Consider the following 15,949-nt stretch of genomic DNA (forward strand, 5'->3'; position numbering starts at 1 on the left):
GAATTTGCCACAGGATTATCAACTGGCAGAGACTGGAGGACCTTTATAGGTATGAACACAAGTCTCCCTGATTTCTCTTGGCAGATTCTGACCATTTGCTGAAACAACTCCTTCTAAGTCCAGCTAAAATTTTACACAAATGGATGGGATGTGCACAACTTAAAGTAGCACATTTGTACTTGCACATTTTACCTGAAAGGGGAACCAGCTGTTTGGGTGGGGGGAGTTTCTGGATCAGTTGAAATGGGAAGTAGAGAACTGAAAAGTCATTTTGGTTTCAATTTTCCCTAAGAAACATGTCTCAGTGAGTTCTCAGAGAAATCTGGCTTTTATTGCCTCTTAATACAGTGAAGAGAAACCTTCATTTTTTTTTCTATTTTATTTTCAAGCAGAAATAGCACATCAGCATGGCCAAAAGTGGGTAGGAGCAATCTGAGGAATTGCTAAATGCAAAAGGAAAGTAAAGGAGATGTGAGGGATTAAATTGTTATTATCTGACTGAGCTTTAAAGGCAGAACGTTCAGTATTTAGTCGTGCAGTCTTACATGACTGTGTTTTATGAGTGTGTTTGTTGAATAGTGAGGTTGGTCCAGCAGTGCCCTTGGTGCCCACTGTGGGAAGAGCTCCTTTTGCTTTGATGCTAGGTCTGAGCAGCTGCATTCTGTCCAGTGACAGTTCTGGCAATGCATAAATTGCAGTGCATCTGGAATGGCTGGTGCAGCAGGAAGGCTCTCCCACAGAAATAGTTCACGAGCGATTACCCCCTCTCTGGCTCGAGCAGACACCACAGCAAATGTTTGCAGAGCACAGCAATCTAGCCATCATTACAGTATCAATCCTATTGCTCCTCAATGGAAATGCATGAGAGAACTATGTGTACAAACCCCAAAATATTTCCTGGGCATAAAGCCAAAGTGGAATAATTTAACCGCATCAAAGTGTTTTGTGCTTGGGGGGGCTTTTTTTTTCGTGCTAGCACATGAAATTCAACATGTTCTCAAGGAAAGCAGAGGTTTTATAGAAACAGTCTTTTGTAGTGGCAGAATGTTTTGTTTTTTTTTTTCATTGAATTTTGACCTGTTTTTCTAAGACAGACTGTTCAAAACTCAGGGGCACATGCAAATTAGGGGCAAAAGTCTAATTTGCACATGCATTTGCCATGATTGTAAGAACAGAATTAAACTGATTTGGTGCTAGGGGATTAATAATACTCCATGTCTGAGCAGAAGGGGAGTGTGAGGGGGTGGGAGGTGGTTCTAATTTCATGATTCCTGGCAATGTCAACCCTGGCATATATATAATTAACCTACTTGATTAGCACCACAGAATAAAAATATGAATGGGGGAGCTATTCTACTCTGCCAGCCCGAAGCTGAGGAGCTGGAAGGCGCTGAGGGGTGGGCAGAGAGCCTTGCAGATAGAACAGTTTGTAATGATTTTGCTAGCTGGGGACTCAGCATGACTTCCCCTTCCCTTGTTTGTGGCAGAGCTCCAGTCACGGCCTCCTTCCTGAACTGAAGTCGTGATCTCTCTCCAGAACCTTGTACAGTCCTGTCCTCATTGCTCCTGTTAAAAGGCCTGGAGAAATGACTGCTCTGCTTTTTACCATGCTGTGGAGTCATGGATCTGTGCTCCCTCAGCCCTTGTGTGGAGCAGCCCTCCAGAATAAATAACTGCAACAGCTCCTGCTGAATAACATAATTCACACAGACAAAGGAGGGAGCATTATCTTCTTTTTTATTTTCCCCACCCTTTGTTCACAATCAAAATAACCAAGGCAATCCATCCCTTTCCCAGAACGTGGAAGTGGGAATAAGTAGCTGTAGAATCCTACAGGGCAGATGTCTGATACCAAATCCATTCAGTTTAGCTCTCCCTCATGGAAAATAAAGGAATATAAGAACTCATTATTGCCAGTGCCCCAAGCAGAAGCTTAGCAGCTCGCAGTAGTGACAGCTCAGATTATTAGTGTATTTATAATAAAGTCTTTTAAGTCTGCCACATGGAGGGATTTATGAGTCAGCAAATAGGTCTGCAAGGGCCAGGCAGGGCATAGAAAGGAAAACTGTCAGGAATTACTCAACCTTCAGCATGCCCAAGTCTGCCCCTGCTTTCTTTAGCAAGAGCTATTGTTCTGGGAATGAAAATTGTTATTTTTAATGTCTTTGAAAGAAGTTCAGGGAAGGCAAGAAGTGGTGTTGGCTTGTGACAGGGGATAATGAAGCAGGTCAGCCTCCCTGAGCTGGCACCGGCACAGAGCGAGCTGTGCACCAGGATGTTCTAGCAAATCACCTGCCAGGCAAAGGCTGCTACCCAGTTTACCCTCTTAACCTACATTTGGAAGCACACTGTGCTGTACAGATGCACATTGCAGTAGGTTTGGGGGAACTGATTGACTTTCTAATAGGTTTAGAGCTGGAGATACCAATTTAGGGCTCATAGGAAGGACAGCCCTTAATCCTGTTCAATCTGGAGGTCCCTTGCAGGGCTGAGACCACACAGAACCCAAAACATAGAGATGTGTAATCAGTTTTCTAGATTTTTTTTTTTTTAAATAGAATTATCTATATAATGCAAAAGATGTTAATGATATGCAATTTTTTTTTCATTCAAATTCTAGGAAAAAATAAATCACATTTACTGTTGTGACAAGCCAGAAAGCAGCAGCTGAATGCCAGGGCATAAAGGCGAGATTCTAAAGAAAAGGGTGCACAACTCTTACCAAAAGTTGGTTGGAATGAAACACTAATTCACATCAGGATCTTTCAAAGCCTTGCTAATCATGGCTCCTAATCACTTATGCTCACTGATGGTCCCATTCTGCTTTTTATAGCACTAGTAATCCAGGTAACCTGGACAAGCTCCAACTTGGATAATTATGTTCTCCTGACCTAAATTCCTCTTGGTGTTTCAAATGGATGCTATTCTTGGGCTGATATCCTAAATAAGCAATTGCTGGTTTGTGCACTCTAAAAGGCTTTCTGTGTTTCATCTGAGTTAACTGTGTCTCACTGGAAATACAGCGTGACCAAGGGACACTGGGGTAGGTTTATGAACTTAGAAATCCCTTTGTAGGGATGAAGTGGGAGAGGAATTAGCATATTTCATTTACAGTTTACAGCATCTACTGAAAAATATTTTTGCTGATATATATCAGATGTGTTAATTAAATGGGATATTTTGGCATGCATACATGCTGTGGGGTGTGGGCATTGTAGGCATGTTAATAGGCAGTTGTAGAAATTCAGCTTTTCTTGGCATTTATCACAGGCTTCAGAGAATGAATGCTCATAATTCTGCCAAACACTCAGTAATGAGAATTTCAGCTGAGCATTTCCAGCTTGTTCTTCCCAATTCCAGCTGGTCAGCTGGTACCTGAAACACACCAGTGGTTCTTGGAAATACATTTCCTCCAGGAAGGCTCAGCACAGACCAATATGCAGAGCACAGACTAAAGTGTATGTGCAGATAAACCCTGCTAGGGCTTTTTTTTTTTGAGGGGGAAAAGTATGTGTGTTTGGTTGTGTTTTTTTCTTTAATGGAGGCTCCAAGATGAGGTAACAGCCTGAGGAAGCTGTAAAAGGATAAAGCAGATCTAGTGGATCACCCTGGGGACCTCAGCTGAATCAACATGAGTTAAATTTACTAGACTTTCTTCCACATCTTGATTTCGGTCTGCTCTGAGTGTCAAGTACTAACCTTCACTGTTGTGTTACCCATCTGGTTTGTGATTTTATCAAAACCATTTTACTAATTTTCATCCCTCAGCTGGTGCTTGGGCCTCGCTCTCTTTCACATGCTGGGATTTGTCATGTCTTTCATATGATCTGAGCTCCTGGCACATTCCTGGACAGGATCCCTTCACCAGTCAGCCAAGCAGAGGAAAACAGTGGGACCAACATTTCAGGGATAAGCACAGGAAACAAAGAAATGTGTGTAGGAAGGGATCAGAAGGGAAATCAGGGTCAAACCCACAGATCTGAAGAAGGATGGGGCAGGAAGTAGGAGAGTGACTGGAGAGGAAAAACAAAGCTGCTGCCAAAGGATGTATCAGCAGATTATGAAAAAGGGGAAAGGTGGAATGTCAGTGGCTGAAAGAAATGAGTAGAGGATGGAGCCATGAGTAGCAAGGACAAGGCCTGGGACAGGGAACAGGAAACAGCACAAAGCCACTGCCTGGAGGAAACAGGAGAAATTTGGGTCTCATCAGCAGCCAGCCCTGCTGCCATTCCCTCTCACTCCTGTCAGGGTAACAGTGAGCTGCAGCCACTCCCAGGAAAACCTTGCTGGTTTGTGTCAGGGCACAGCCACAAAGCCACTGCACTTTCATCAGTGCAGTAAAATCCATGAATTATATATGTTTGACTATGTAAGTCCTGTTCTCTGCTTGGATACAGGCACAGTTGCTGTTTTAAGCAGTCAAACAAAATTGAGATGCACAAAATGGGCCAAACAATTCCCTCATGCATTAAACATGGATGAACTTGACCTAAAATCTTTTAAAATTGCATTTACTTCTCTCTGTCACCAGTAAAAATGTGAGTTACTAATGCTGGAGCCAGCTGAGGCCACAGATTCCTTGAAATAAGGACATTATGTGCTTGAAACCAGTTCTGATAAGCACAAGAATGATTGCAGTCTTTAGCTTAGTGTCTTGAATAAAGCACTCCTGGGATTTTGGAGAGGACTTGATGCTACTGTGCTGTGTTGTTGCAGCCACTCTGGGAGCGTCTGAACTCAGACCAGAGCTCAATGTGGTGTTTTCCAGGGATGTTACAGGAATTAAGAAGAGATTATACAATCACTTTTAATTGGCTTCCAAAATGGTTTTGTTACTGGTTCCAGGATGTGAGTAAATTAAGCAGATTAACTGTTTTTTGTTTCCTTGTGTTTACACGGAAAGTAGGAAACCCCCATGCAAATTAATCTGCCTTGAACTCACTGTGTTTCTTAGCATAATCATTTTTTACTCCTTTCCACTTTAGTATGTTGGGCTACTTTCATGCTTCAGTCTTGGGAAGCTTTAGAGATAGAAGATTTACAGTCTCCCAGGATTTATATTGCATAAAGCCCCTTTTTCTGTGTAAGCACAGACTTGAAACAACGTGAGCAGCCTGGGACAGGCAACAGCTTTTGAGGGGAACCGAGAAACAGAGACTATCTCTGATGGGAGGTGGATATGAAGCAAATAACAAAAACATGGCCAAAAGCCCATGATGTTGCAGCCACTGATGAGTGTGGTATAGGGGAAAACTTTCACAGCACCATTTGCAGAACTGCAACATCATTAACTGGTTAATGATAATGATCATTACCACAAGCACACTTTTTCTCCAGCCTTTTATCTTCAATGAGCTGGAAGATTGTCACTCTTAAACCTCACAGCACCACCCTGGAGTAGGTCACTGTGTAGGGAGAGTCAAAATCACTCAGTGTTTCCCTCAATTCACCTCACAGTAAAAATTACATTTTTAGGTGGTGAGACTTCGTTTGTGCTGGAATGTGCTTTAGCCTCAGAAAGTTGTCTGACAATTACAGAACTGTCAGGATTTCAGACTGAAGACTTCTTGGTCACTCTGGAGCTACCCAAGGTCATTTGCTTTGCCACCAAAAGTTAGACTCGGCCACAGAGGTTCTCAGCATGCTCTGAGATACAGGTATTTCCTGTGCAGTGCAAAAAGCAGTGAGCAAATACAGGTGGTGAGTGCCCTGTTGCACAGTAACCATAGAGACAGCACATTAAAAGAACTTATTCCCCTCTCACCAATCTAGAAATAAAACCAACACTTTCTATTCTTTTTTCTTCTCTTGCATGTACACAAGGTGCTGAATTTCTAGTCATATCCTTCTGTTTAAGATCAATGTTTTGTGCCTATTCCTCTTTGCTGCTGAAGTGCAGACGCAGTCCCACCATCTCTGGGGTTGAGCAGAGTTCAGCCTTCAGAGCTCCCCACTTTGTTCCTTAAACCCTGCTCACACAATTTCCTGTTTAGATGCAAAAAAAGGGGCTAAAGAGCTCTTGGTGCTTCCTCTTCTGGGCTCAGTGCAGTCCTTCCTTCCACAGAAGCAGCTGACAGGGTGTTTCTCTGATAGGCACTTGAGCTAATTTTTCACACTCTTATCAGTTCAGATGGCTCTTTGTAAGAGCAGTTTCAAAACCTAATTTCAAGTGGTAAAAAAAAAATCAGATAAAATAGGTCCTTTGAATTGTAAAAGCGTTAGCTGAGCAGGCTTGGTTCAGTGTCAGAGAAGCACAAAGCTCTGCAGTTAATATCCTAGAAAAGCTCTGTAAAGAAGGTACAAGAAAATCTGAATCTCAGTTTTGCAGACATTGCTGTTCCTTTGCTGTATTCTCTGCACTTCTCTGAGGTTTAGAAAAGGGTCCTGGTACTTGCTAGGTCCTTCAACTTAAAGGTTTGTTGTTTTACTGAATACAGAGGTGGAAGCTGAGAATCTTTGCAGCTGGAGGCCCTTCAGTTGTTCATCCCTCCTTGCTCTTTGGGGGAATGGCAGTGTCACAGTGACCAGGGTTAACAGTTGCACTGAAAGGTCACCAAGCAACCTGTGAGCAATGAAAACCAATTCCAACTGAGGCTTCTTTTTCTGGTTGGTTCGACTGAAATCTTTCTGAGATGACAAGTCTGAAGAGAAGCTCTGAAAAAGCCAAGAAGGAGACCTTGGAGGAGAAAGCAAGTTTTTGAAATGCACAGGGAGGTCAGTACAGTTCAGGGGATGGGGGATTCACATTACAGGAGCCCTCAAAGGCATGGCTGCAAAAACTGCCGAGTGAAGGCAAGACCCCTATTCCAGAGTACATTCCTTCCCTTGAGATTGTGTCCAGGAGACAAAAGGACATCAACCAAGTGACCTTTTCAACACTTTCAGTATCCCCTCCCCAATTTTAACACCTACCCTGAATCTATTTTCTGCTCTATATTATTTAGTCGCTAATTGCACAATAATTCTTCAATTACTGTAGGCTGGAGAACAGGGAACTCCATCTGTTGGGTGCTCTGTGTCCCTTATGACTCTTCCTGACCTAAATTTGGAGAGGCTCCACCTTGCACCTCCTTTCCATTCCCTGGGGGTGTTGACTGCCAGGCACTAACAGATTAAATTGAAGTTCCAAGTGCCAGCAGTCTACCCTAACTCCCAGCAATTAATAGTCTGGCAGAAGGGACAGATGAACCACATATGAAGCAGATCCTGAATCAGGCTGTAGTTTGTAGCCCATGATATTTAAGTTGTGAAACCAGAGCTGTCTACCTACATAGGCAAGGCCAGAAACTGGTGATGTAAAATTCCCTTTCTGCTTCAGGGAAAAGCAACCTTTGGATCCCAGTGGATGTCTTTGGGAATAAACTGAGATTCTGAACTAGGCACTGTCCCTTTTGTCCTCACCTGGACAGTCAGTGTGACAAGTGGTAGCCCATAATTCAGGGTCAGAAGGACCCAACTGTCTTGGTGAGGCAGGAGTGGTGTTTGGGATATTTTCTTTAAGTATTTTTACCTTATAACTTTATGATTCTGTTGACTTTCTAAATACAGTAATAAGCACTTTTACATCTTCAAAGTGCTTGCAGATACTATCTGAATCTTCTCTGGAAGGAACATAAGAAATGATCAGTAAGAGATAAGTAAATTATTTCATTTTGTAAAAGAACTCAAAGTTTAAGAGAAATTAAAGACCTGATGTCAAGCTGAATCAAAGCAATGGAAATGAGCTTGGAACTTGGATCTATCTAAGGTTTTATTGCCAGCAGGATGGTGGGACTGGCAATAGCTGCAGAGACAACTTCTCTCCCTCCAGCCCCTTGCCAATGTCACTGTGCTGGGGATAAATGTCACTGGAAGGAATAAATTAGAGCTGGGACTGCCCAAATCCCAGAGAAGTGCCCAGTGTGTAAATTAACATGGTACCTCTCACAAAGATCCTGCTTATTTTGCCACAGGGGAGGCCAGCTGGATGAAAATATTTCTTTTTGGATAGTAGTTGTAGGGCTATAAGAGGACTGGGGTCATAGAAAGCCAAAATCTTTGCAAGTGCCAAGTACTGGCTTGAATGCACTCCTTTCTTTCAAGACCTTCAGCTGTTCCCTGTGTGCTGAGAAACACTTTCTGAAGAACCATTTTTTGAAGTGGTGCAGCACAAGAAAAGCATTCCTCCCTCAGAGAGCACTGAATACTAATTTACTCTTGGCAGGTTGAGGAAAAAAAAAAGACTCATCATGGTCCCCTTTCACAAGGATGTTTTTCCCCTGTCCTTTTTGAATTGAATAATGTGTTAAATTAGGGTTAAAGTGCTCTGTTCCCTCAGCTCTGCTCTGACTTTGATGCTGTACAAGACCCTCCCAGCACTGCTTTTCTCTGGCACTGCTCAGGTATGAGAATGTCCCAAAGGCACTCTGTAAGTCTCCTAACGAAGCAATGGAAAGCAGTGACAAGTGAAGGGAATGTGTAAACAGGGCAGGCATCATATCCACCCCAGCATCCCACATGTAAACAGGGCAGGCATCATATCCACCCCAGTATCCCACATGCTGGAGTGAACACTGGCACCAGTTGAGGCAGGGCTGGGTTTGTGTCTGCCTGGCCAGCACATCCCAGACAGAGCCCTGCTCTGTCACCAGCTCTTGGATAAATTCTCAGTAGGTAAACTCTCAGCTGTTAAACACCTGAGCCCTGTTTGGGTGAGGAACCTCTCTGCTTTAGGTTAGAGTCCACGTGTTCTGGGTATTTTACTTGCGTTCAGAATTCCTTAACGATAAGTTGGATTTTGAAAAAAAATATAATGAGTTTCCCTCACAGCTCCTCAAGCTTTGTGCACCTGAAGTCTCCCTCTACCCTTGTGGGACAGGCCAGGGTCCTCTTGAAAGCCCCTCATGTCCTTCAGTGCCACTGCACCTGAGGCAAATAAAAGCCCTCTTGGCCATGCATTGGTGCAGAGCAGAGACCTGTCCTTCTCCCTGACAGAAATCTCCCCAAACTGCCTCAAACATTTACCTACATATTGCTTTGCCTCTGCAGACACAAGAGAAGCTTAGATTCAGGTGCAAATCAGCAACAAATTCGGAGCCAGGCCAGGTTTTATCTTGTAATGATAGTTCATTACACTAAATTATGCCCTTAATGACATCACCGAACCAGTTTATTGTTTCCACAGAATTAATTATCAAGACATTCCTGATTTGTGGAGCTTAAGTAGGCAAGTGCATCTACAGATGTTGCCCATTACTTGCGTTATGGGATTATATATTAATCTTTTACAGCCACGAATACACGTGGAAATTAGTGTTCAAGGGTTCTCTTGCATCTCATCATTACAAAACACGGGACAATCCAAATGTGTGAAATGCCTGTACCTCAGAAAGGCCTTAAAAGTGCTGAGTCTGAGTGGGGATTAGACCCTAAAGTATGTGCTGATTCACTGTAACAAAAAATGTCCACTGCGCTTCCCGACCTCCATAAATCTCCAGATATTTGTAGGAATGGTTTTCTTTTGTTTTACTTATCATCAAATAGTGCTTTAGAGCAAAGCAGAGGATCCAGGCGTGTCCAAACCTGCCACACAGACAATAAAAGTGATGAACTATGAGAAGCAGGGACTTAAATCCCTTTTTATGAGGGATGCTGAAATGCCCCTGAAAAGCTGTCATTACCACAGCTGAAGGGATATTCAAAAATGAATCAAGCCAAACAGCTTTTGGAGGAAGATCAGATGTGAACTGGTGTTTGGCTCATGTGCTGTTCATTTTCCAGACACTGGATAAATGAAATGAGGAAAGTTCAGCAAGAGCAAAGTGCAGGTACCCAACTGACACACTATAGCCAAGGCTTCTGATAACATAATTATAACTCTGATATTCTATCCTGTACAAGCAATGTTAGGAAACACAGATGACAACCTGGTATTCATTATATTGATCTGAATTCATGCAAGAGGTGTTTCAGATCCTGTAGTTTTTTTCAGGTGGATTGTACCCTGAAATGAAAGAGGGAGACCCTGAGGCACACACTGCACACATGGCTATGGAAAAATTATCTTGCATTCTTTATCTTTTCTTCTCTGGCTGAATTCCTTTGGTGGTAACCACATTTTCATACCTGAGGAGTCTAGCTGGGGAATATTTTCCAGTTCTGGATGGTCTCATACTGGAATACAGAGCTGTAATCTGCAGAAAGGCTTCTCTGATCTTATCAAAGAGGCTCTTGTCAGACTGAAATGGGACCAGAAGGTCTTGTTCTGAATTTCAGTGGAGCCTCTCCCTGGCCTTTGGCATGACACAGGTGCTTATACTCATGACCATATGTATTAATTACACCTATGATAAATTTGTTTCCGTAATTAGTATCCACATAATCTGGAAGGAATCACAGAGAGCAGAATTGTATCATCCCAGTGTTTAAAGCTAGTTTTTGAAATTATATGTTCTACATTCTATGTTGAAAGCAAGACTCAGCCTGGTCTGGGCTGTAGCCTTGGTTTTGTCCTGCTCCCAAGGACAATGACAGGGTAGTCTGTGGTAGCTGAGCAGGAATTGTTTTGGTTAAGAACTTTCTTTTCTTGGTATAAATCAGAGCCCAGCTCTGACTCAGTTGCAGCAACTGTAGCAGAAATTCCCTTAACCCAGCAGAGTGTAGACACAGCTCAGTCCTGTTCTCTTCCTTCTTGTGTCTCTCAGTGTTACCACAGTCCCCCCTTCTAAAGAATACAGCAAAAAATACTCATTCTCTCCTTCAGTCTTTTTAATTCTTAGTATAATTCTTTTTCTCCCAGTGTCTTCTCAGTCTCATTTTCTCTTTTCCTTCCTCATTTCATCTAAGCTCTGTTTCGTGTCAAATAAAGTACCATCCCCTGTAACAGGCAATTTAATTTAAAAAGAGATAACACCTATTTTATTTTTAATTTTTGTAACATTCTCAAGTAGGCAAAGGTTTTCTGCATTGTATTCTGTAATTAACTTGTCTTTGAGTCAACCCATATGCTCAACTAATGCAAATTATTTTCTGGCTAGACTCATTTATTGGTTGAAAGAAAATTAACATTTTAATCAAAGTAACATTAAAAAGGAACTCAGCTGGTTTAGTGGTTCTGAAAACTTAGTGATGGAAAATTTGCTAAGTATGTTAGGAAATCAGTATATTAAGGAAAGCTTTGATTGGATCTCAATGGGGATGCTTTCTGCATCCTGTAGTTATATATAAGTCACATTCTATTTCCACTTCCAAAATATTCCATTCTGCAGTAGAAGGGATCTTGGGCCTTTCTAAATGTCTTGGGAAAGATTCTGGGGGAGACATGGGAGAAATGGCTTTTATCCAGCTCTGACTGCTTAGTGATTGGCTGGAAGGACACCTTTGAGAGACACAGGAGGCTTAAACTCCAAAACAAGGATTGCTTTAGTGTCTCCTACCTAATGCTTGAACCAGGGTAACTGTGGGGACATAAATTGCAGCAGTGGGGCAGGAGCGCTGCAGAGTGGCTTTTTCAGAGAAGGAGGTGGGTGGGAAAGTGTTTAGGATTCTCAGGATCCTGGTGTGAGTCTGCTCCAGCCCCCTTCCCAGATGAAGGGTGGGATGGGCTGTCCATCATTCTGAGAGAAGGAATATTCCTCTCCTTGGAGATTCAGGCCAAAAATTCAAGCCACACTGAACCTGGTCCATATGTTCCTACAAGAAGTTCATGTTTCAGCAATGAAGTGGGTTTGTTCCAAGAAGGAATACAGAGTTTTGCTGTTGACTTCAGTATGACCGAGGTTCCACTTGTAAAACGCTTCAGAAACTCTGGCTCTTGGCTGCAGCTCATTTCTCTTGCAAATCCCCGAGGTCATGATTCAACAAAACAATAAATCCAGCTTAAGGGCTCCTTGTGTAGGCTCAGAAGAGTCATGACACAGAATCACATCACACAGAGCACTGAGCCAGAGTAAGCAAACATGCCTATTCAAATGTATTAAAAAATAATGATAAGTTTATGTTGGACCAGAAGTCTCTCTCCTAATGAGACATCTCCTGCAGCTACTGCTCCAATATTTTAATTACCTGTCCTCTTCTAGGCAGGGGAAAGTGAACAAAAATGTTGTGTTCTGCAGTCTGGGTACTTCACCAGAAGTAAGATCCTGTGCCGATGTTGGATGTGGATCAGACAGGGATTTCTGGCAGATCAGCAGTGCAGAGATCTGCTATTAATGATCATAGAACCAGGGCCTCAATCCAGCAGCCTGGGAAGATGCTTGGAAAAAGCAGCAGTGCTTTTGCAGAGGCACTTGGAGAACATCAGGGTACTCATTTCTCCTGGTCCTTTCATCAGGGAAGTCAGCAAAGCTGTACAGGCAACTCACTGCAAAGAATTCTTCCTTAAGCACAGAAAGATCCAAGAGTCCAGTGAGACATCACCAAATGAGAAAGCAGCCATGAAACATTCCAGCTGTGGCTAGAATGGAAGATTATTCCTCCTCAGTCCATCACGTGAAGATTCCCTCAGCTGGCTCCTGCCAAACATGCACTGGTAGCAAATGACCAAAGTCAGGCCTGAATAGTTTAAATTCTTTGTCACGGCAAGAAGTTCAGCAAGTCCTGGGGATTCATTGGTAGCTGTTCCAAACTGAGCTCCTTTTGGGAAACAAGATTGATCTCTCATTGCAAATTCGCTTGAGTTTTTCTGGAATTTTTTTTGTGTGGCCCAAAGCCATTGTGCCTTCACCTTCAGTATTTCAACAGGATACTTTTTCTCTGTGAGGCATGTCCTTGTGTCATCAAGTTTTATTCCCAAATCCATTAGAACACTTTGACTCAAGGAATAACTTCACTGTATGACACAGGTGTCAGGTGAACATTTCACACTAACAGGGAACATTTTTGTGGTCCCTTGCCCATGTTGCTAAATCCTCTCAAGCTATAGAAATAACACTTAAGACATCTGAGGTCACATTCACAATAGCCAGAACAATCCTGTAGTCTCTTCCAGAAAACAAGGAATTGCAGTAAACAAGGGAGAGGTTTCCCAGAAAGAGTCATTTCACAGTGAGCTCAGTCCATCATGAGCTGTAGAGAATTGAAGCAGTTTGTTGTAGCACTGCAGGTCATTCCCAAAGGAGAGAGAACAGGGATGCTGGCAAATCTGAAGGCTTTGACTGACATATTTAGGGCTAGAGTCGCCCCTGAACTGTGGTGTTATTCACCCTTCAGCACAGCTGTTTTGGCTTTGTAGATGTTAAAGGGAAGAAAGGGAAATTAATTTGTTATTGATAATACTCATTGTTTCCTTGCACAGTTTATGTGCAGAGCTCACAGTGTAGCACAGCTCCAGACCTTTCCCACTGCAGCAGCCCATGGAGAGCTCCAGAGAAGGGGCTTTCCCATCCCATAACACTGATCCTCTGGAGCACACAGGGTGTTTTGTCCTGCTGTGAGCCAAGGTTGCCATAAAATATAATCATAAAACCTTTCCAAAAGCAAACAGAATTAAATTGTGTAGCAGAAGACACTAGTTCAATTCCTTAGAGTCCATAAAAATCGCAGAACTCCTGGAAGGGATGGGTTCCTGGCACTAAAGCAGAGTCAGAGAGGCAGGAAAAAGAAAAGAGAATGACACCTGGGCATGTAAAACAGTCATAGTCAGGATTTATTTCTTTTTTAAGCAAGACAAGTGGATAGGAAAGATTACAGAAACATTGGGGTGGTTAAGACTCTACTCAGGAGTTGTGTCCAGTCTTACATAAATACATAACAAGATGCAGCCCCTGGCCTGAAGAAATTATATTTGCAAAGGCAAGACTCAGAGAGGCTGGGGAGGGACAGAGAAAGGAAGGAACATGCACCAGGTCAGCTTAGAACCTGAGCCAGCTTCCTCCCACACTGATGTGATGGGATCTCACCCCCTCCTGGACTGACTGGTGTGAAATAAATCCTCCTTGGCAGAAATGAGGCACAGGCACCACTCCCAAACTCAGCTGCAAATCTCCTCCATGTAGAGGCTTCCAGCTCTTTGTTGAGCTGTAGGTTTCCCATTAGATGTGTGGCCCCTGAATAGTGAATTTAAGCCTACTAACAATAAGGTTACTTTTCTTTGGAACCTTTGGAAGTAGCCCTTGGCATTGCAGGTGCCTGCAAATTTCAATTTGGGTGTCTGTATTTTATAAGTCTCTCTACACTGTCTCGGTCCTCAGTATTTTTTGGAAGTTTACAGTGAATGCCAACAGCTTCAGAAATTCTGAGCTGCCCCATTTCTTGTCATCTTCTTTTTTACTAAAGTAAGTAGAATAATTGAAATTGTCATGCTGAATGAAAACTGAAAGTGAATTACAGTGAACTTTGAAGAGTTTCTGTAAGAACTAGGGAATGTAGAACCAAAACTGAGGAGGGAAGACCTCAGATGAGGGAACACATTATAGCAGTCTCCAGCTTCCTCCCAAGGGGAAGGGAAGGGCAGGTGCTGATCTCTTCTCTGTGGACCTGTGACAGGACCCAGGAACTGGTATTTTAGAAATCCCCATGGAGATATTGCCATGGCAATTCAACAATGCCTAGCATGTGAAACACTGATATTAATACTTCTAATTTGTCCAAAATGTCCTTTTTCCATTCTTGCAATGTGCTAGAAAAAGAAATTGTGACTTGGATTAGATTCCAATTACCAGCAGAATACTTGTTTGTTGACAGATATGTCTTCCTGTTGGAAATAAATGTAAACCAGAATAGGAAAGCTGAACTGATCAAACTGAGGTCTTTTCGAGGTGAAAAATAGAACAATTGCCGGATGCAGGTAGATAAAATTTTTCCCATGGGACAAAAATTCCGTAGAACATGCTGATTCTGCAAAACTAAAACCTTCCCCAGGAATCTGTCGATTCAGTTTAGCAGGGAAGAAAAAAAATGATAAACTGAATTGTGTGGAGGGGTTTTTTTTTGTTATTTATTACTCTGAAGAATTAACAATAAAAGAAATGTCACTGCTAAGACATAATCTCTACAGCTCTTTATACAAATAGAAATAGTGTATAAAAATCAACACAAAAGGGTTTGGTTGTGAAAAAAGCTTTGTTATAAGCATCACAACTTTTTGTGTTGTGGGGTTTTTTTTCAGTTTGGAACAAAGCAAACTTGGAATTACAGCCTTATAGAAAAACTGAGGTTAGAAGGGACATCTGAAGGCCCTGTGGTAGAAGCTCAAAGCAGAGCTGATTTCTGAGTCAGATCAGGCTGTGGAGGATCTTGTCCCCACAAATTTTGAAATTCCACAAGAATTGTGATCCCACAGCCTCTCTGGATCCCTCTTCCACTCCTTCCCCACCCTCTTTGAGAGCATATTTTTTCTCCTTTAGGTTTGATCAGAATTTCCTTTTTTGTAATTTGTGACAGTCTCCTCTGGCGCTGTGCCAGGAATTTGAGCTGGAAAAGGATAAGCTCGGGGGATTCTCCTGTCTGGGCATCCTGGAATTCAAATCCATGTTTATGCCCGGGAGGTCAGTCAGCAAGAACAGCGGGGCTGGGGAAGGCAGGATGTTGTGGTGATGAGGAAACTCATTGTGTTGATTTGCTTTTTGACTCGTTCTGTGAAGCATCATCTGGAAAGGAATCCGGCTGATCCTCATCGCCCCGAAAAGGCAAAGGGGCCAAGTGATGGACAGTCCAACACTGGCAAATCTTTGAGTTCTAATTGCTCTTGTATTTTACCCACCTGGTGCTCCCTCACCATCTTTACCCTCCCTCCTCACTGACATCCTTCAGGAAGCCAGTCTTTAGCAGCAGCTCAGCAGTGCACATCACTCCAGGGACATGGAGATGTCTTGGCCTCACTATCATGAGCAGGAAACTGGAATCCTGGGGCTCTCTCACCCTTCTGCCATAGCTCTGGGTTCTGAGTAAGTGGATGATGTGAAATGTTGGGTTTTTCATTTCCTTCAGACCCGTAGCATCCTTTTCCCTGATTTTTTAGCACTGGGTGGAA

The sequence above is a fragment of the Chiroxiphia lanceolata genome, chromosome 13 (genome assembly GCF_009829145.1).
Source record: "Chiroxiphia lanceolata isolate bChiLan1 chromosome 13, bChiLan1.pri, whole genome shotgun sequence".
In the NCBI taxonomy this organism is placed as follows: domain Eukaryota; kingdom Metazoa; phylum Chordata; class Aves; order Passeriformes; family Pipridae; genus Chiroxiphia; species Chiroxiphia lanceolata.